This window comes from Lithobates pipiens, unplaced genomic scaffold (genome assembly GCF_037356315.1).
Source record: "Lithobates pipiens isolate NorthernLeopardFrog02 unplaced genomic scaffold, aLitPip1_a1.2 Scaffold_18, whole genome shotgun sequence".
Taxonomy (NCBI): domain Eukaryota; kingdom Metazoa; phylum Chordata; class Amphibia; order Anura; family Ranidae; genus Lithobates; species Lithobates pipiens.
This window is the reverse complement of record NW_027507758.1, coordinates 573,482,950-573,504,501: the sequence shown is the minus strand read 5'-3', so window position 1 is coordinate 573,504,501 and position 21,552 is coordinate 573,482,950. Positions and strand designations below refer to the sequence as shown.

The 21,552-nt window shown below is 45.4% G+C and overlaps 1 protein-coding gene across 1 annotated transcript in view; it reads right to left on the bottom strand.

Moving 5' to 3' along the window:
• CLU (clusterin) overlaps nucleotides 1–9,151 on the bottom strand; it is a 68,578-nt gene extending 59,427 nt beyond the window's left edge. The window contains exon 1 of the mRNA XM_077489043.1: nucleotides 8,985–9,151. The gene's annotated coding sequence lies outside the window, so the exon portion shown is untranslated. The remainder of the gene's footprint in view (nucleotides 1–8,984) is intronic.
• Nucleotides 9,152–21,552: the final 12,401 nt, after the last annotated feature.

The window sequence follows — 21,552 nt, the reverse complement described above, 5'->3', positions numbered from 1 at the left end:
ACTCTTTATCCCATATACACAGCAGCTCTTTACAGTTTTGACAGCAGAGATTACGGGATGCTCACAAAAATAAAAAACTTTGACACCTAGAAGAATTTCTGATTATTTAACACAAAAAATGTTTTTCATTTTACTTATTGATTAATCTCATCTATTCCTATATTTTATTAATAGTGTAGGAAGAAGACCTGCTATCCAGCATTAATTTCAAATGATATGTGCTTTCTGGTCTGTGAGCTCTCACAGACCAGTTAGTTACTACCTGCAAAAACTTGAAGGACCCATTTACACTTCTGTGTAGCATGAATACATTTATTATATAGCACGTTCTCACCACACATGCACAGTATTATGCGTATCATGTGTTGCAGTGCCATTCATTTTAAATGGTACCCCAATGCACCTGGGGTAGTGCATTGCATTGGTTTATTTAAGCACATTAGGGTGGGCAACCTTAGCGCATCACATAGAAGTAAATGGAGCCCTTATAGTATGGTGATACCACCAAAAGAAAGCTATATTTATGTTAAAAAAAATTATATACATTTCATTTGTGTACAGTGTTGCATGACAGTGCAACAGGCAGTTGAATTAGCACAGTGCCGAATAGCAAAAAAATGGACTGGTTATGAAGTAGGTAAAACCTTCTGGAGTTCAGGTGGTAGTAAACTGCAGTTAAAAAAAAAATGTATCTGCAATGTCATAATGTGCTAGTATGCATCACATACTAGCACATTATGAGACTTACCTTAAAACAAAGCCCTCCAGTGCCTCGCTGTCACCTCTGAGAGGGCTTCTATCTTCCCTGGTATGCCTTTCGGGTTCACAGCCTCCGGCTACATGAGTGGCCAGAGGTGCGATGCCGCAGTTTACGGCACAGGCTCTGAAGGTCCAGCACAGTATGCCGGACCTTCAGAGCGCATTCACCAGTGACGTCACAATCTATATGTGTAGGGATGAGTTCCTGACAATCTTGCTGCATTAGGCGTTTTGATATTTTCCAAGCCCTCTTGTAAAACATTGTGCCCAGGGACAATCTGTATTGCATTACCCAACAGGCCCTGTTCAAAAGGCTCCAGAGTCTTATGTTAGGGGTAGGCGGGGCGGACTGACAACTCATGGGGCCCCCGGGCAATAGGAGATTATGGGCCCCCCAGGCAATAAGAGATTATGGGGCCACACAGTATACAATCACACAGTATACACATACATGTACACATAGTATACACAGACATGTTTCTATTGGCTGAGAAGGTACTGTAGAGGATTTTTAGATATTGTCCCTGGTTTTACTGAGGTTGGCAACCCTGATGGGGCCCCCTAGTGGCCCGGGGCCCTCGGGCAGTGCCCGAGTTGCTTAATGGTCAGTCTGCCCCTGGGGGTAGGTACAGAAAGTCCTGTTCATCGTGTCAGTTGGCCAACACATGGTGAGTTTGCCATCAGTGGGTTTGGATCAGGTATTGATAAAAACAGAAGGGCATTGATCTATAAAGGTCAACTGCTTGCCATCCCCTTGAGGAGAAGAGTCCTGTCTGGAAAGGGGACCAGAACTGGACCCAGGCCCGGTCTGGCCATAGGGCACACTAAACATTACCCAACAGGCCCTGTTCAGAAGGCTCCAGAGTCCTGTGTTAGGGGTAGGTACAGAAGTCCTATTCATCGTGTCAGTTGGTCAACCCATTGTGATTTTGCCATCAGTGGGTTTGGCATCGACAAAAACAGAGGGGCATTGATCTAGAAATGTCTACTGCTTGCCATCCCCTTGAGGAGAAGAGTCCTGTCTGGAAAGGGGAACAGGACATGACCCAGACCCGGATTGGCCATAGGGCACACCGGGCACTTGCCCGGCGGGCCAAGGCTGCCAAGCTGTATGTCCTAGCAAGAGCTGGCTAATGTGACAGAGAGCTCCAGAGGGTGAGAACGACATAAAATATGTCATTATATTGCATATATCATGCACCTGGCTCTCACCTGTGGGTCTCTGTCTGCCGGCCAGAGAGACACCAGCCGAGCTGGACTCTCTGATTCCTCCTGGACTGGTCCTCGCTTTGGCCTCACCATGGAACATGTTGCCAGCGCTCAATGGCAGCTGCCTGTAAAAACCCAGTGGAGGAAGACAGAAAACAGAATCTACATGATGTGCTTAGCCAGATTCTGTTTTCTACTTCCATATTGGGTCTGGTGTGTTCCTCCAGGGAGGGAACTTACTTAAGTAATCCTTCCTCTGCAGTGTGTCAACTCTTGGGGTGCTCAATAGAGATGCCAGCGCTCGTTGAGAAAGCGGCACTCAGTAGAGGATGCAGGCACTCAGTAGAGGATGCCGACGCTCAGTAGAGGATGCCGACGCTCAGTAGAAGATGCCGGAATTCAGGGAGGGATGGTAGGCTAGTAGCCCAGGCAACCCGCCAGAGGAGGAATAAAGATGAATCAGGCTATGCACATTGTGTAGAATACAGCTCAGTCTAAAATGCTTGGGCCTATTTTTTGTCCCAGTCTGAGACAAACTAGACCTCAGGCTTAGATAGTGTGACTCCCGGTGCAGGCTGTGTACCTAGAAGCCATGTGGGCCTGAAGAATTCATACCAGAGCTGGAGAGCTGAAAGGAAGTGACATTAAAAAACCTGTTTTGTTTCTACAAAGCTCCAATGAGTGCTATTTGATGCTCCTGGATGCTGAAACTCTGCCAGTGCCTGATAACTGAGGATCTGTATTAGGCCCTGAAGAGTCTCCTCTCCTATCTTCCGACCTCAAGTTTGTAATAAAGAGTTGGAGCTTCAAATCTGAACATTCATTCAGAAGGACACGGGGACAATGTAATCCTAGAAAGAAATCCCACTTGTAATCTGAAGGTCCTTTTAGGTGGAAGCACTTGGAGGCTATATCCATTAAAGTCTATTGGGCTCAAGTCGGATAGAAGCTGTCTTGAAGTATTACTGGAAAAAATTTTACAGTCAGAGTGACTTCAGTAGTGCTAATAACAACAGCTCTCATTGAATAAAATTGGATTTCACATGTTCTGCAACTTGGGGTCTCACAAGTCGGATCCCAAGTCACAGCAGTGTGAACTGAGCCTTAGGTCTCATTCACACTAGTGCCTGCATTATATCATGGCTACTGATTAATGCTGTGAATTTATAAGACTCAATGCAAATTGCCTTGTCTATGTGTTGGGACCAGGTTGGGCAAGGCTTGTGAAATTTGAAGATGCGTTTCTCCACAATAATTACAGCTACACAGGTAATTGAGGGCATATTTTGAATTGTATTTGCTGCTTGTTCAGAATATAGAGATACTTTAGTGTGTACAGTATAACCTGAGCACAATTTCACTTTAAGAATGGAAAGCTACTATAAAAAAAGAACAATGGCTCCCCCCATAAACTATGTGCACAGGCATTTAATAATCAGTGCATCTGCCATTACAGTTTTCTTTTTGTCCCCCTGCAAAGTCCCACAAATACCTGTTAATTCTCCCAGTAAAGTCCACCTAATGCCGCGTACACACGGGCGGACTGTATGACGTACTTAGTTCGTCATACAATCCGACGGACAGTCCGTCGTACTTTCGACTGAACGGACTTGACCACACACGGATACCCAAACAGTCCGTCGAAAGCTTGCGCGATGACGTGTACAGCACGTACGACGGGACTAGAAATAGGAAGTCCAATACACAGCAAAGCACCCTTCCGCCGTGTAAATCCTTTCTGGGCATGCGCCATTCTTAGTCCGTCGAACTAGCATACTGATGAGCGGATTGTCCGCTGAAACCAAAGTACGACGGACAGAATTTCGAAAAATCCGAAATTCTTTGTACGCCAGACTGCACGCTGAAAAAGTCCGCTGAAGCCCACACACGAGCGGACTGTCCGCTGAAATGTGTTTCGACGGACTAAGTACGCCATACAGTCCGCCCGTGTGTACGCGGCATAATGCAGCTTCCTATGATAGGCTGGCAATAGGGCTGTTGCCTTGAATTCAGAGGAGAGTTGCCACTTACATGTAGGCTGAAGCTGCTTGCATTACAATAGGACTGGAAGCTATTACAGTGGGTGTGGCTATCAGCATTGCCACTGCTGATATACAAGCCTGTGGTTTGTCAATCAGCACTTGGCCACAACTATTCCCACCCACTGCTTTCTGGATTGACAGTACTGGCTCTGCTGCTGAGACCCTCCCACTGTGAGCTGCAGTGCCTGGGAGGGGGAGCGTGTGAGACACAAATGATGGAGGATTTGGCTCAGAACGAATGGTAATAGAAGTTTTTATTAAATTATGAAGCTTGTGCATCACATAGTAACTGGTTGGGTATTTGTTTTGATTATCACACAGTAACCTTTAGGGTCCTTTCACACGGGGCGGATCAGTGCTGATCCGCCCCACGGATATCCGCTTGCTCAGCGGGGATCGCCAGAGCGATCTCCGCTGAGCAGGAAGATGATAGGTCTGTCTCTGCACACTGCGCAGGGATGGACCTGTCACAGCGCCGCTCTCCCCTATGGGAGATCGGGTGACGACGGAGCGCAGTGTCCGTCGTCACCCGATCCGATGACGGATGGAAAAATAGCTTTTTCATCCGTCACACTTTTTCGGATCGGAGCGGGTCGGATGTCAACGGACTTGTCACCGCTGACATCCGACGCTCCATAGACCTCTATGGAGCATCCGTTCAGGTCCGCCTGAAAAACTGACAGGCGGACCTGAACGGATCGTCTGTGTGAAAGGGGCCTTAGATGTACTTTGACTTTTTTGCAAGCTCAGGATTCCTTGCTTCCCAGGTGCTGCTGTGTGACTTGATGTAAGTGCTGTCAGGAGAGGGTCATCTCACCCCCACCCCCTTCTACAATGAAATCAGAATTATACATTGGGTAATATCTATGTCTGAGTATACAGCGTCTTGCTTATGCATATTACATAACAGGTGATACTATAAATATCTCAGTGCATTGCGGTATATTAGTTGCAGTATCATTCAATCCTAGCCTAGTAACAGGAAATAGTAACAGATACCGATATCCCTCCTTGAAAAGCATAATACTGATAACATTTGAAATCTAAGAAACGCTGAATACATTGAAATAAGCTATTTAGATCCTGTTGAGCTTATCCTCATCAGCAACAATGTAATAACTAAACGCTCCATCCAATTTTTATCCAATCAGGTAGATCGCTACACAATACAGTTGTTGCACATAGAGTTATGCAATCAAAGTGTGTTGAATAGAAACGATTGTCAGAAGGTCAGAAACCTCAGTTAGGAAAGAGATAAATTAGTGATAATAGATGAGGACTATTATAAATCTAAGCTTATTTCCATTTATCCTTTACCATTCGGTAATGATATTCTGGCTTTTTGATCTTTTTCTCTGTACTAATGAAAGGATATTTAATTGTTTGGAGGATGCTAGAGACTTAAACCCCTGATTGTGTTGTCTATCTTGGGGACTCTATTGGTGAGACCTATGCTAGGGGTTCCCAAGTCTGCACACCTGCGTTACCCATTATGAGGGGTTTCCATCATCCCTGTGCTGAGTTCCTGGTTCTGCACACCTGCTGTGTCCATTATGAGGGGTTTCCACCATTCCTGTGCTGAGTTCTTGGGTATGCACACCTGCGGTGCCCATTATGAGGCTTTTCAGCATCCCTGTGCTGAGTTTCTGGGTATGCACACCTGCAGTGCCCAATATGAGAGGTTTCCACCATCCCTGTGCTGAGTTCCTGGGTCTGAACACTTGCTGTGTCCATTATGAAAGGTTTTCACCATCCCTGTGCTGAGCTCCTGGGTCTGCATGCCTGTTGTGCCCATTATGAGGGGTTCCCACCATCCCTGCACTGCACTTCTGATGTGCTCATTAAGAGGGGTTTCCACCATCCCTGTTCTGAGTTCCTTCATCTGTACACCTGCTGTGCTCATTATGAGGGGTTCCCCACCATCCATGTGCTTAGTTTCCAGGTCTGTACACCTGTCTGGCCCATTGTGAGGGGTTCCTACCATCTCTGTTCTGAGTTTCTGGGTCTATATACCTGTTGTGCCCATTATGAGGGGTTCCCGCTATCCCTGTGCTGAGTTCCCAGGTCTGCACACCTGCTAGGCCCATTATGAGGGGTTCCCACCATCCCTGTGCTTAGTTTCTGGGTCTGTACACCTGCTGTGCCCATTATGAGGGGTTCCCACCACCCCTGTGCTGAGTTCCTGGGTCTGTACACCTGCTGTATCCATTATGAGGGGTTCCCTCCATCCCTGTGCTGAGTTTGAAAGCCTGCACATATGCTGTGTCAATTATGAGGGGCTCCCACCATCCCTGTGCTGAGCTCCTAGTTCTGCACACCCGCTGTGTCCATTATGAGGGGCTCCCACCATACCTGCTGGATTTTCTGTTATTCAATTCATATTATAGAGATTATAACAGGAGGAGCTGGGCTCTGGAATTATGTCAGGAAGATCTCATTGTTGCAGTATCCAAACATATATGACACCAGGGAATGACTCTGTATACCAAGCCCCAACCAGTGGTGGCCCGTGCATTGTGGGCGCATTAGCGCCACCCCCCCCCCCAACACCCCCACCGCCCTCCCTATTTATGTGCCCAACCCCTTTCAGGGCGTCAGACACATGTAATACTATGGCGGGGATCGGCAAAATACTATGGTGGGGTGTGTATTTTGAAGCGCATGATTAGAACCAGAGGCTCTAATAGGCTTCAAAATAGGGTGGACTCGGGGCACAGAGCACTGCATCTCAATCCCACCCTGTTGTGTGGCATAGCAAATTAATTTTTGCTATTTTCACACTAATGTTCCTCCCTGCCAATTAGCAGGCAAGTCAGTGAGACCTGTCTCCCAATTGACCAAAGCATTAGGCGATCCTATTGGATGCCTAACCCTTTGGCGGAAGAGGAGACATGGCAGAGGAAGCCTGAGGAGCCGAGCGGACACAGGAGCCGCAGCCACCGCTTCCTGCCCAGGAGGAGAGCCACCACTTCCAGCCCAGGAGGAGAGCCGACCGCTTCCCACCTAGGAGGAGAGCCGCCGCTTCCCACCGAGGAGAGCCGCCGATTCCCGCCGAGGAGGAGAACCACCGAGGAGAGCCTCATCACTCCAGGAGAGGAGCAGAGCCCCGCCACATGAGCGGTAAGTTCCACCGGACCGGCCGTGGGGGGGGGGGGGTTAGTGAAGGGACAGCAAAGCCTGGCCTTTTATTGGCACAAGTGGCTGCATATGATGGGCACAAGTGGCTGCATATGATGGGCACAAGTGGCTGCATTTGATGGGCACAAATGGCTGCATATGACGGGCAAAAGTGGCTGCATTTGATTGGCACAAGTGGCTGCATATGATGGGCACAAGTGGCTGCATTTGATTGGCACAAGTGACTGCATTTGATTGGTACAAGTGGCTGCATTTGATGGGCACAAGTGGCTGCATTTGATGGGCACAAATGGCTGCATATGATGGGCACAAATGGCTGCATATGATGGGCACAAGTGGCTGCATATGATGGGCACAAGTGCCTGCATTTGACGGACACAAATGGTTGCATATGATGGGCACAAGTGGCTGCATATGATGGGCACAAGTGGCTGCATATGATGGGCACAAGTGGCTGTCTATGATAGGCACAAGTGGCTGCATATGATGGGCACAAGTGGCTGCATATGATGAGCATAAGTGGCTGCATTTGATTGGCACAAGTGGCTGCATATGATGGGCACAAGTGGCTGCAATTGATTGGCATAAGTGGCTGCATATATTGGGCACAAGTGGCTGCATATGGCGGGCACAAGTGGCTGCATATTATGGGGCACAAGTGGCTGCATATGATGGGCACAAGTGGCTACATATGATGGGCACAGTGGCTGCATTTGATGGGCACAGTGGCTGCATTTGATGGGCACAGCAAGGCTGCAATTGATGGGGGGATTCAGTATGTTTCCGTTTCTTTGCGTCCCCCACAAACATTTTGAGCACCCGCCGTCACTGGCCCCAACTATGACTAAAATACAATTTAAGAAGCCTGCCTGAGGTCCCTTCCTTTCAATTAGAATGTAATCTCTTCCTAGCAAAGCAATCCAACCCTTTGTTTTATTGTTTACATTGTATAAATCCTTTGTGACTGCACCAGGTTATTAAACATTGTTAGTACAGTATAATGATAACATCTGCCTGGAGTTTGCATATTCTCCCTTGTCCTGGCATGGGTTTCCTCCGGGTACTCCGATTTCCTCCCACACTCCAAAGACATGGTAGGTTAACCGATTCCCATCTAAAATTGGCCTAAGAATGTATGTATGAATATGCACTAGGGACCTTAGACTGTATGCTCCTTGAGGGCAGGGACTTATGCAAATGTACAGTATGCAGAGCACTAAACATATTGCTGGTGCTATATATAATACCTGTAATTAAATAAATAATAATATTTGAAAAGCAGAATCCACAGTTCTTAATCCAGTTTAGCAAATATATCATTATTAAAAAAAAAATCATATATATATATATATATATATATATATATATATATATATATTATACAGGATTTATTTAGCCCCGACAGTTTTACAATAATATATATATATATATATATATATATATATATATATATATATATATATATATATATATATATATATATATATATATATATATATAAATATATATATATATATATATATAAATTCTCAGAGGTCATTGGAGAAAAAAAGTGCCCCTGGAGGTGCGATTTTCCTAAAAGGAATCCCAGACCCCCAAATCTAATCCTAAATCCCAGCTGTATGTACAATGCATATTTTGTATGCGCCGAGTCTCCTCTATAATAACTGTTTTGCAATAATTAGCATGCACACTGCAAATATTATGGTTTTATGAAAATAAAATAAACAGATATTTACAAACCCTGAATGCATAATGATTTCTGAAATAAAATGAGACTTGAAAGTAATTCATGTCATCAGTAGGATCATCTTATTACTAGAAGAGGGACCTTACCTGGGGCTGTCTGTGCAGTGTGAGCTCCTGGCAGTCAGCTGGATGTGCAGCAAGTCCTGAGATGCTGACAGTATATATAGAGCTCCCTCTTCTCTCACTGATCCTGACTCATCAGCCAGGAATGTACCAGCAGTGTGTCTGCAGAGCTTTCTGGAATAGTCAGTGTGCATCCCTCTGCAGGAGCTGCACTGCCTGCAGACCACCAGCAGAGGGCGCACGGGGATGACAATAACATCACTTCTCAGAAAGTGCTTTAACAACTATTTCAAAGTTTTTTTTTTAAAGCTACAGTAAAGTGATTTGCCAACTACTTGAGAGTTACTAAAAGTATACTGAAGGAGAATGGCTGGAAAAATAAAATATTTGAATTATTTTTTTTGTTCCACGTGGAGATTTTTCTTTTTGTTCATTATAATCATTTACTTTTTTAAAAAATATTGCAACATTTAAGTGATAGAACAACTTTTTGGTGTTTTTGACATTTTTATGTGTAGCACCCTGGGGATTAGTCAGGGAGCTCCTCACAAATTTACTTGTCAAGAGTAGTCATCTTGGTCGATTGATAGAGATATATTGATTTCTCCCTAAGTTTGGCTTTGTTGCACTTTTCTCTTCTACCACTAGGTGGCCGGGAGCTTGGTGGTACTAGATATGAGAAAGGCAACCCAAGGTCAGGTTATGGGTATATGGGGTATCTCAGCCAATGGGCAGGGGTTTTCTTGAATCCCTTGGCCTGCTGGGAGAACCTATATATTCAGGTGAGGTCAGGTGTTCTGTGCCACCTGGACGGCTGTCTGGGTGGATGTGTTTCATAAGCCCCAGACTGCTAGGCCGGAGATTGGCTATTCCCCAGCAGGGAAAGGGGGATTATGCTTGAGGGGATACCACCGCCAACCTTGGAGGAGCTCAAGGGATTCAGAGTCAGGAAATCAGAGGGTCTAGTGACAGGCTGGGAGCTCAGTGTTGAAGACTTACAAGAGGCAGTGGAGCTGAAACAACTGTTCCGTTTGAGTTAGGAACTGTTAAAGGACTGTTGCCATAATAGACAGCATTCCTGCATGTGCAGGGCCTTTCCCTGCATGGCTATCCTCCTATTGAAGTCTTGGAGTCTGCCAATTGAATCTATAACTACTTAAGGGTGTTCTGGCCCTAACCCCCCCCCCCCAAAAATACAAAAGGAACTCTCAAAGGAAATGAAACCTCTTTTACATCCAAGAAGTGTCTGGCGCCCAATGACTTTCACCATCTTTGCACCCACTATGCCTCACAACCCACCACATATTGAAGGATGTCTGCTGTCTTTGGCCTTGGAGGTCCTCATTAGACTGGAAAAGGCCAGAGGCCTTGCTACATATGGTAAAATTTGTCTAAGGGCTCTTTAACACATGTGGGTGGGTGTTAAAAGCAGGTAGTTAAGTCTCGGTTTCACCACTTACCTGATAAAGGAAATGCATAAAATTTTGCAAACAGGTCATTTTTTTCCATCACTGATGTGCGCCGATGAGGCTGCACTGATGGACACTGATTGGCTGCAATGATTGGCACGGATAGGTCACACTGATGGGCGCAGATGAGGTGGCACTGATGGGCTCTGATAGGTGGCACTGATAGGCACTGATGAGGCAGTACTGGTGGGCGCTGATAGGTGGTACTGATGGGCACTGATAGGTGACACTGATGGGCTCTGATAGGCAGCACTGAAGGGGTCTGAGAGATGGCACTGATAGGTGGCACTGGTAGGTGGCACTGGTAGGCAACACTGATAAGTGACACTGATTGGCAGCACTGGTGGGATTGCACTGATAATCTGTGCCCTGGTTATCAGTGTTGATGTCCCTTTAACACAAGTCAGTTATCGTCTCTCTTCTCCCTTCCTCACGCTATTATTGTGAGGAAAGAAAAGGTAATAACCAGCTTGTGATTACATCAGGATCAGATGTGATTGGAGAAAACTGTTCATGACAATTATTTATTTTTTTTAAGTCGTGGGATCCCCCCAAAATCCATACCAAACCCTTATCTGAGCATGCAGCCTGGCAGGTCAGGAAAGGGGGGGGGTGAGCAAGCACCCCCCCCCCCCTCCTGAACCATACCAGACCACATACCCTCAATATGGAGAGTGGGTCCATTCTTGTATGGACTGGGGGGGGGGGACCCCGTGCTGCTTTTCATCATTTTAAATAGGTTTTTTTACATTCAACTCTCAGTGGGAAACCCACTCAATGCAATAAGTTACCACCTTAAATAAGGCGGTAATTACCACTAAATTAAGCAAATACCGCATTCGGTGTTTAACACAAAATTCTTAGTAAATTGCACTTTCAAAACTGATTTATTGCAAGTGTTATTTTACTACATTTTTTTGGCCGTTATTTAACTCTTAGTGAATTGACCCCATTATTCTGCAAGTATATTCTTCAAACCATGCCAATTTCTATACTATGCTGTATGTGACATACTCCAGGCTTCCCACGTTTGTGCATTACACTATATATTACTTTACATACCCCTGTCTGTGCATTCAGTTGTACCTGACATACTCTGGGCCACCCCACTTTGTACTCTGTGCTGTATAGAGCATAATAAGAACAGTTTTATTTATTAAATTGTGCAGTACATTACATATTTCACACAACTACATGTTGACTCCTGTCATGTATATTATATATTCTAAGGCTATAGTTACCCCTAATAATAAATATTGCAACTTGAAAGCTGAATATCCAAAACCTTACTCTACAGATACAATATAAACATCAAACCATGCCAATGTCTATACTGTGCTGTATGTGACACACGCCAGGCTTCCCCATTCTGTACACTGAGCATTATATTACATACCCCACTCTGTACACTCTGTTGTACCTGACATACTCTGGCCAATCCCATTTGTACTCTGTGCTGTATAGAGCATACTCACAACAGTTTTACTCTTTACACGGTGCAGAACCTTACATACTCTTACCTAACTTTATGTTCACTCCTGTGGTGTACGGTACATTATACAGATGCATCTCATAAAATTAGAATATCATCAAAAAGTTAATTTATTTCAAAAATTCAATTCAAAAAGTGAAACTCATATATTTTATATAGATGCGATACACGCAAAGTGATATATTTCAGGCATTTCTTTTTTTTTTTTTTTTTGATGATTATGGCTTACAGCTAGTAAAAACACAAAATTCTGTATCTCAGAAAATTAGAATGTTACATAAGACCAATAAAAAAAGGATTTTTAATCCAGAGATGTTGGCCTACTGAAAAATATGTCCATGTAGAGTATGGTATGCACTCAATACTTGGTCAGGGCTCCTTTTGCATGAATTTCTGCATCAATTCGGAGTGGCGTGGAGGCGATCAGCATATGGCACTGCTGAGGTGTTATGGAAGCCCAGGTTGCTTTAATAGAGGCTTTCAGCTAGTCTGCATTGTTAGGTCTGGTGTCTCTCATCTTGCTCCTGACAATACCCCACAGATTCTCTATTGGGTTTAGGTCAGGCAAGTTTGCTGGACAATCATGCACAGTGATACCATGATCATTAAACCAGTTCTTTTGGCAATGTGGGCAGGTGCCAAGACCTGATGGAAAATAAAATGTGTATCTCCATAATGCTGGTCAGCGGAGGGAAGCCTGAAGTACTCTAGAATTTCTTGGTAGAGGGCTGCACTAACTTTGGACATGATAAAACACAGACCAAGACCAGCAGTTGGCATGGCTCCCCAAATCATCACTGACTGTGAAAACCTCACACTGGACTTCATGCAACTTGGATCCTGTGCCTCACCACTCTTCCTCCAGACTCTGGGACCTTGATTTCCAAATGAAATACAACATTTCTACAGCCCATGAGTCTCTTAGCAGTGGTATGGTGCTTAAATTTCAAACCATCTTGCATTACACTACAAGCCCAGATGACTGCGGAGATCCTCTGAGGTGTAACAGCCACCTACCCAGGAACGAGATCATTTACACCAACATAAATACCTTACGATAACAATGCCAATAAAATAAACCTACTTTCTTCAACCCTGTAAAGATGGCCACTTCAGCTCTCTCAAGCATCAATTCAGATTCAGCCTACCTTTCAAGAGAGAACTAATGGAGTCTCTAAGATAGACTTAACCCTTCTCAGCCATTTTAGCCTACAGGAACCCTTGAAATAATTGTAAGGTTTCAGGGAACCCCTGGTAAGATTAGTCTAATTGGGGTAATTGGGAAGATGCCTCTTACATTGGTGGTGGTGGGAAGATTGTTCCCCTTATAGGGGTGGTCAGAATGATGCCCTTTCAGTCATGCCCCTGGCACTGGCAAGTGATGTTGGACCTGGAACTATGCAGGCACCATCAGATGGCCACAGCTCAAGGCACCCCGAGCCAATCCTGGAGGAACCCAGGTTGAGAATGGCTGCTATAAGTGGACAAACTTCCTTTATACTCCTCTTCCTCTGTAGCAATGACAAGTGCCATCTACAGGCCAGTACCTATACCTGCCTACAATTTGATTATGGTCTTCGTACAGTGATCTTTCAGTAAGGGTATCCATAGATGACCCAATAATTTAAAGCAATTCTGCTGATTATCAGTATCATTTGCAATCCTAAGCCTTTCCTATATAGCAGTACTGAGAACCGCCATCAATCTGAGGGGCTCGTTATGGATCTAGAAGACTGCTGTAAGGAATTCTGGCAGGGAGCTTTTGGAATATCCAAGACATAAAAGAAGCCATGGACTGACTCAGCACTCCAGGCTCTCTCAAGCATAAGTTCAGATGACTACCCTCCTAGAGAAGACTAATGGAGTTTTTAAGGGGCAAACTTCCCTTAAAGACTCCTCTTCCTCTTTAGCAATGACACAGTGCCACCTACAGGCCTGTACCTGCACCTGCCTACAATTTGGTTCTGGTCTTATAACAGTGGTCTTTCAGTAAGGGTATCCATAGATGTCTAAATAATTAAAAGCAATTCTGTTGTTTATAAGTATGATTTGCAATCCTCAGCCTATAAGGCAATACTGCCATCAGTCTGAGGGGCTCCTTAAGAAACTAGAAGGCTATCTTTGTTAGGGACTCTGGCATGGAGCTTTTGGAATATCCAAGACATAAAAGAAACCATGGGCTGACTCAGCACTCCAGGCTACCTCGTGCATTAGTTCAGATGCCTACCTCCCTAGAGAGGACTAATGGAGTTTTCAAGGGTCAAACTTCCCTTAAAGACTCCTTTTCCTCTGTAGCAATGACACAGTGCCATCTACAGGCCTGTACCTGCACCTGCCTACAATTTGTTTATGGTCATCATACAGTGGTCTTTCAGTAAGGGTATCTCTATCTGGGGACTCTGGCATGGAGCTTTTGGAATATACAAGACATAAAAGAAACCATGGGCTGACTCAGCACTCCAGGCTCCTTCCCTTGTGCATTAATTCAGATGCCTACTTCCCTACAGAGGACTAATGGAGTCTCTCCCTTATAGATTGCCCTTCCTCTTTAGCAATAGCACATTGCAACCTACAGGCAAGTACCTGCACCTGCCTACAATTTGGTTATGGTCTTCCTACAGTGGTCTTTCAGTAAGGGTATCTGAAGACAGCTTTAGAACTGCCACCAATCTCAGAGCCTCCTTATGGAACTAGAAGGCTGTCGCTGTTAGGAACTCTGGCATGGAGCATTTGGAATATTAAAGACAAAAAGGAAACCATGAGCTAACTCAGCCCTCCAGGCACAACCTATAAGTAAAATATCACTTTTTGGTGTCCCTGGTCTTCAGGTAATAAATGACAGTACTTCAGACACCTTCTTATCCTCACTATGTATTACATAACAGCCAGATCCAAGACTTCCTCCCAGCTTATTAAACCTTCCATTCTTTGATGTAGAACCCAACTTGAGAGGAGGCTGCAAATGACAGCAGATAAAAGTGGACCTTGTTTTAGGCTGGACATTCCAGTTCCAGATGTAGATTGCAGAGCCAAGATGAAAATGTGGTGTAACATGTGGTAATTATGAAGGTTTTTTTCTGTGCCTTAAATAATCTGGGAAAAGATAAAAAGAGGAGGCTGTGGGAGCTTGATTGCAGTCTATTTATAAGTGGTAATTAATATCTGAAGCTATAAAACTGAGTTTATATTAAAGCGGAGGTCCACCCTAAAATGGACCTTCCGCTCATCGGAATCCTCCCCCCCTCTGGCGCCACAATTGGCACCTTTCAGGGGGGAGGGGGGTGCAGTTACCTGGATAATCCAGGTAACTGCACCCACTTCTGGGCTAGCTCTCTGCGGAAAGGGGCGTAGATTACGCCCCTTTCCGCAAGTGCCCCGCCCCCTTCCGCAAGTGCCCCGCTGTCTGCTGGGAAACACACAGATCCCAGAGGCAGCGGGGACCGTCCTCATTGCGCAGCGCGGCTCGCGCATGCGCAGTAGGGAACCGGGAAATGAAGCCGAAAGGCTCCATTTCCTGATTCCCATACCCAAGATGGCGGCGGCAGCACTCGAGTGATGATCTACAGATTGGCTTCGGGTGCCGACATTGCGGGCGCGCTGGACAGGTAAGTGTCACTATTTTAAAAGTCAGCAGCTGCAGTATTTGTAGCTGCTGACTTAAAAAAAAAAAAAACGCGGAGTCCCGGCGGACTCCCGCTTTAAATGAGAGAGAGTCGACTGCTCCAACAAATGTAAAGCTGCAAATGCTCCAATGGATAAAGTGCCAATATGGGGCAAATAAACACAAGTTGTAGGAGAGCTACAGGTGTAGGTCCGGCCAGAGAGGGATTACTTTGATGCAGCCGGCCAGCCTAAACATGTACTTTAATGTATATGAACTAAAAACAGAACAGGGTTTCTCATCTAGGGTTCCATGGAACCCTAGGGTTAATTCGGAGGTTGGTAGGGGTCCCTTGAGCAATAAGAATTTTCTGCCTCTCAGAATTTCCCACTGACGCCAATGGTCTTTTAGCTATCTGTAATGTGGTAATTCTTCCCAATGACCACAAGTGTAAAGGGAGTTCTTCCCACTGACCATCACACTAATGTACAGTATCATGTATGTATAGTCATTTTTGCTCAGCGGTTCCCTGAAACCGGGAAAGTTATTTCAAGGGTTCCTCCGTGTTGAAAAGGTTAAGACAGGCTGGTGCAGAAGTTTTTTTCCAGACCATGTTTATAAGTTCCCATGCCAAGATCGCTGCTTGAGATCTCGAGGGATTTCAGTGTCCAATCAGACAGCTGTCTTCCCTGAGAAGACTCATGGAGTCTATTAGGGACAATTACTTTAAACTCCTTTCCACCTGTAACAATGGCACAGTGCCACCTACAGGTTGGAGGAATGCTGTCTACACCTAGGGTAATCTGCCCTTTTCAGGAAGCTATGTGCAGCCCCTCCCACCAGCCATGATCTACCTGCATTCCATATAGAAGCACAAAGACCCAGTGTGGACATCACAGGGTAGTAAAACAAAAAGGCACATGGTCCACCATTCCCACTATAAGGAATCTGGTCCACAGTAATGATGTGCAGCTGACATTTGAGCAAGTGCATGTAGACAGACAGTTTCTGAAAGAGGCTGGAGGGTATGAGCAGTACTGAGATGAAAAGAAAAACAACAGGTTAAAAACGGTAAAAACGGTATCTCATGAAAAAAAAAAAATTGCCAATTATTTATAACACACTAATGTTAGCTTCTCCTTTGAAGAAGCACAATGTCTGTGTGAAACGCGTCACCTCTCCTGTCTCTGTCGTGGTCCGGGTGGCAGTTACTGTATATTTAATAAATCCATTGGGTGGACGATGGTATGCAGCCATTTCTTCCTCTCCTTGTTCATATGCTCACAGTTGTGAGTCAGGGCTAGCAGCCAGCCATTCCAGCTCTGTGGATCATTACACTCACCTGGAGCAGCGGCTTGTTCTTTTGTTTCAAGCCCCTTAGTGCTGACCATACGCACATATGCGGCCTCGGCTGGGTGGGGTTACACTGGGGTGATGGCTGCTAAAAGCTGCTTGGCTGTTATTCTAAGGAGCGGAAGGGGAAGTCCCCCCTCCCATCGCCTTACGCCGCTCTTCCTGGGCCTCCCGTCCCACTTGTAAGCAACAAATGGCAGAATTAGGCTTAGGCATGAAAGCGTTAAGCAAGACTGGTATCCAGTAGTCAAATTGTGTTCCTTATTTTTTTTTTACACTATTTTAATTTTTTCTTTGATGTTCAGTCCTTTTATCTTTCTGCCCATTAAATTAGCCTGATTAGTGCCCATCAGCTCAGCCTGTTCAGTGCCCATCAGCTCAGCCTGTTCAGTGCCCATCAGTGCAGCTTGTTCAGTGCCCATCAGTGCAGCCTGTTCAGTGTCCAGCAGCTCAGCCTCACCAGTGCCCATCAAGGCAAACTGTTCAGTGACCATCAGCTCAGCCTGTTCAGTGCTCCTCAATGCAGCCTGTTCAGTGCCCCTCTATGCTGCCTGTTCAGTGCCCAGCAGCTCCGCTTTACCAGTGTCCACCAATGCAGCCTGTTCAGTGCCCAGGAGCTCAGCCTTACCAGTGCCCATCAATGCAAACTGTTCAGTGCCCATCAGCTCAGCCTGTTCAGTGCTCCTCAATGCAGCCTGTTCAGTGCCCCTCAACACTGCCTGTTCAGCTCAGCCTTACCAGTGTCTATCAATGCAGTCCAGCACCAATGTACTGCCTATCATAGGAGCCAGCCTAGGAGGTGGGACTTTGTCTGAAAGCAGAGGAAGCGGGAGATCCCTGCTCTATATAATCCAGTGGTGCTTGACCCTCCCATCCAAGACAGCCCAGCGTAACCCATGGTAGGACCGGCCCTGGGCATCCCGCCTCTGCCTCAGCTCGTGGTGCACCTGCCCAGGATCAACCCTGAATCCGGGGACAAAACTGAGGACAGAGTTCCTCCGGGGACAGTGTCCTCATTCCGGGGGCTGTCCTCGGATACCGGGGATGTCTGGTAACCCTAATTTATGAAGCCTTGACCAATCTCCAGGAGTAGGCTGGCAGGGGGTAGAGTTTACCTCATAAATAGCAATAAGCCATGCCAGCAAGGGCAGTCGGATGGAAGATGGACATACAGTGGTGTGAAAAAGTGTTTGCCCCCTTCCTCATTTCCTGTTCCTTTGCATGTTTGTCACACTTAAGTGTTTCGGAACATCAAACCAATTTAAACAATAGTCAAGGACAACACAAGTAAACACAAAATGCAATTTGTAAATGAAGGTGTTTATTATTAAAGGTGAAAAAAAATCCAAGCCATCATGGCCCTGTGTGAAAAAGTGATTGCCCCCTAAACCTAATAACTGGTTGGGCCACCCTTAGCAGCAACAACTGCAACCAAGCGTTTGCGATAACGTGCAATGAGGCTTTTACAGCGTCCTGGAGGAATTTTGGCCCACTCATCTTTGCAGAATTGTCCTAATTCAGTTACATTAGAGGGTTTTCGAGCATGAACGGCCTTTTTAAGGTCATACCACAACATCTCAATAGGATTCAGGTCAGGACTTTGGCTAGGCCACTCCAAAGTCTTCATTTTGTTTTTCTTCAGCCATTCGGTGGTGGACTTGCTGGTGTGTTTAGGATCATTGTCCTGCTGCAGAACCCAAGTTCGTTTCAGCTTGAGTACACGAACAGATGGTCGGACATTCTCCTTCAGGATCTCTTGGTAGACAGCAGAATTCATAGTTCCTTTTATCACGGCAAGTCTTCCAGGTCCTGAAGCAGCAAAACAGCCCCAGACCATCCCACTACCACCACCATATTTTACTGTTGGTATAATGTTCTTTTTATGAAATGCAGTGTTCCTTCTACGCCAGATATACTTGGACACACACCTTCCAAAGAGTTCCACTTTTGTCTCATCGGTCCACAGAATGTTGTCCCAAAAGTCTTGGGGATCATCAAGATGTGTTGTGGAGAAATTGAGACGAGCTTTGATGTTCTTTTTGCTCAGCAGTGGTTTTCTCCTTGGGACTCTGCCATGCAGGCCATTTTTGCCCAGTCTTTTCCTGATGGTGGAGGCATGAACACTGACCTTAACTGAGGCAAGTGAGGCCTGCAGTTCCTTGGACGTTGTTGTGGGGTCTTTTGTGACCTCTTGGATGAGTCGTCGCTGCGCTCTTGGGGTAATTTTGGGCGGCTGGCCACTCCTGGGAAGGTTCACCACTGTTCCATGTCTTCGCCATTTGTGGATAATGGCTCTCACTGTGGTTCGCTGGATTCCCAAAGCTTTGGAAATGGCTTTATAACCCTTTCCAGACTGATAGATCTCAATTACTTTCTTTCTCAATTGTTCCTGGATTTCTTTGGGTCTCGGCATGATGTGTAGCTTTTAAGGATCTTCTGGTGGACCTTACTGTGTCAAGCAGCTCCTATTTAAGTGATGCCTTGATTGTGAACAGGTGTGGCAATAATCAGGCCTGGGTGTGGCTAGAGAAATTGAATTCAGGTGTGGACAACCACAGTTATAGTATGTTTTAACAAGGGGGGCAATCACTTTTTCACACAGGGCCATGATGGTTTGGATTTTTTTTCACCTTTAATAATAAACACCTTCATTTACAAATTGCATTTTGTGTTTACTTGTGTTGTCCTTGACTATTGTTTAAAATGGTTTGATGTTCCGAAACACTTAAGTGTGACAAACATGCAAAGGAACAGGAAATGAGGAAGGGGGCAAACACTTTTTCACACCACTGTATAGTGTTGTGGTGGCCCTGGGGAGTGTCCCCTAGTCTGAGGGGGGGACTCAGGTGCTGGAAGGATGCTGCCATAACACATAGAGGAAGCCCTTCCTGGAGCCATGGGAGCAAGAGAGAGGACAGTGTGAGCAGGTTTACTGGGGGCTTACAAGGGAGGAGACTGCCACATGTAGCCAGTTCTCCCTGAAAATAGCGGTGTGCTTAAGTCTTCAACCTTCCCTGGGAGATCTCCTGAGAGTCAGTCAGGTGGGCTTGTGAGAGTCAGTGTGGAGGACTGCTGTGGAGAAGTTAGCCTGGAGGGCTAGTGAAAGGGGCACGTGCTGTGCGTTTCCTATGCTTTTCTCATGTGATTCAGGTGTAGTGCAATTTCAGCCCATTCAAATGAATGGGCTGAAATTGCACCAGATGGCACCAAAAGTAGTGCATGCGTTACTTTATAAAAATGCTCAGCAATCGGATTGCATGGTACTACAGCTCCATGCAATCCGGTGCAGGCAAACACATTGCATTTGCGACTGCATTGCAATCGCACTATTGTGTACTGAGACTAAAAGATTGACTTTTGTTGAAAAATGATGATGTTCCTGTATATGGTGACCTGTCAGCAATCTAGTCATGCAGATTTTTAAGACTACTGATGGGTCCTCTTTAAAATGACTTCACTTTTCCCACTGACATCAAATAGATGTTGAAAGTTGAACTTTTGATGGGTGGTTTTGAGAATGAGCAAAGCTTTGCGGTTTTCCTTTGTTTTAAATACACATCCAACATCTGCATCATGAGCAATTGTTTTGGCGACTTTCCAGTGTTTTGGGAAAAAAACAGAACTTCATTAATAGACAACAGACGGGATTGTGTAATGCTGGGTGACCCGATTCCCTGCTGCTATTTGGCAATTAACTGTGTGGATGAAGAGAATCACATATTTATATTTAACCGTGCTGAGCCCTGAGTGTAGACGATCAATAGTAACCCCGGTCTGAGTTCAATGACTTTGTACAAGTGTAGTCCAATGGATGCAAAAAACAATATGCTTAAAAGGCCACCAAAGAAAAAAAATGTATGTTAAAGTGTATATAAAATCAAAGCTTTCCTTTTACATTTGGATTGAGTAGGGACGGTTTAGAACCTCTGTCAGATTAATTTTGCTTAAATGTGAAAGATGCAGTAAGGTCACCACACCAATGATCAATAAGTCCAAAATGTTTTGTTATCAGATAATCAGTGTTTGGGTAGGGCTTGAGGCACCATAGCAAGGACTCTCTGAACTGTACTTACTAATGCCTAGATGCAGGACCGTGTTTAAGGCAGGGCAAAAGGGACAGCTGCCCTTGGCCCCATCATTGTTGTGGGGCCCAAAGCAGCTGCCTCATACTTGCCAACTATTCCAGTTTAAATTCCCTTATCCCTTAAAGTTTTAGTCCCGTGCTGTGTCCGGATATTTCAGTGTAAACTTTTGCTGCTGCTGCCCAGCTCTGCCCTATTGCCATGTACAGATGACTCACCAGCAGACCCTGTGTTTACATGTAAATAACCTTCATTGACATGTAAATAGTCATGGACCGCGGCATCGATATTTAAATAGAGGCGGTGTTCACGTGTATGTCATGTCCCCCTGAGGTCACATTCACCATCACTTCTGCTGAATGCTGCCCACTGGGGAGGTAAAGGGGCATGCTTGAAAGTTCTGCCTACAATTGTGGTCATTAAGCCTAACATCATGTTCTGCAAAAGTAAGCAAATTGGAGGTGGAACCCTTCTTCAAAATAACATAGTGCCACAGCACCCGGAATTTTGGTGCATGTGAATATGCAGGCAGGCAGTGAGGAGATTATGTGCTGCAACCTTTAGCAACCAATCAGTGAGCAGTAATGCTGTGCAA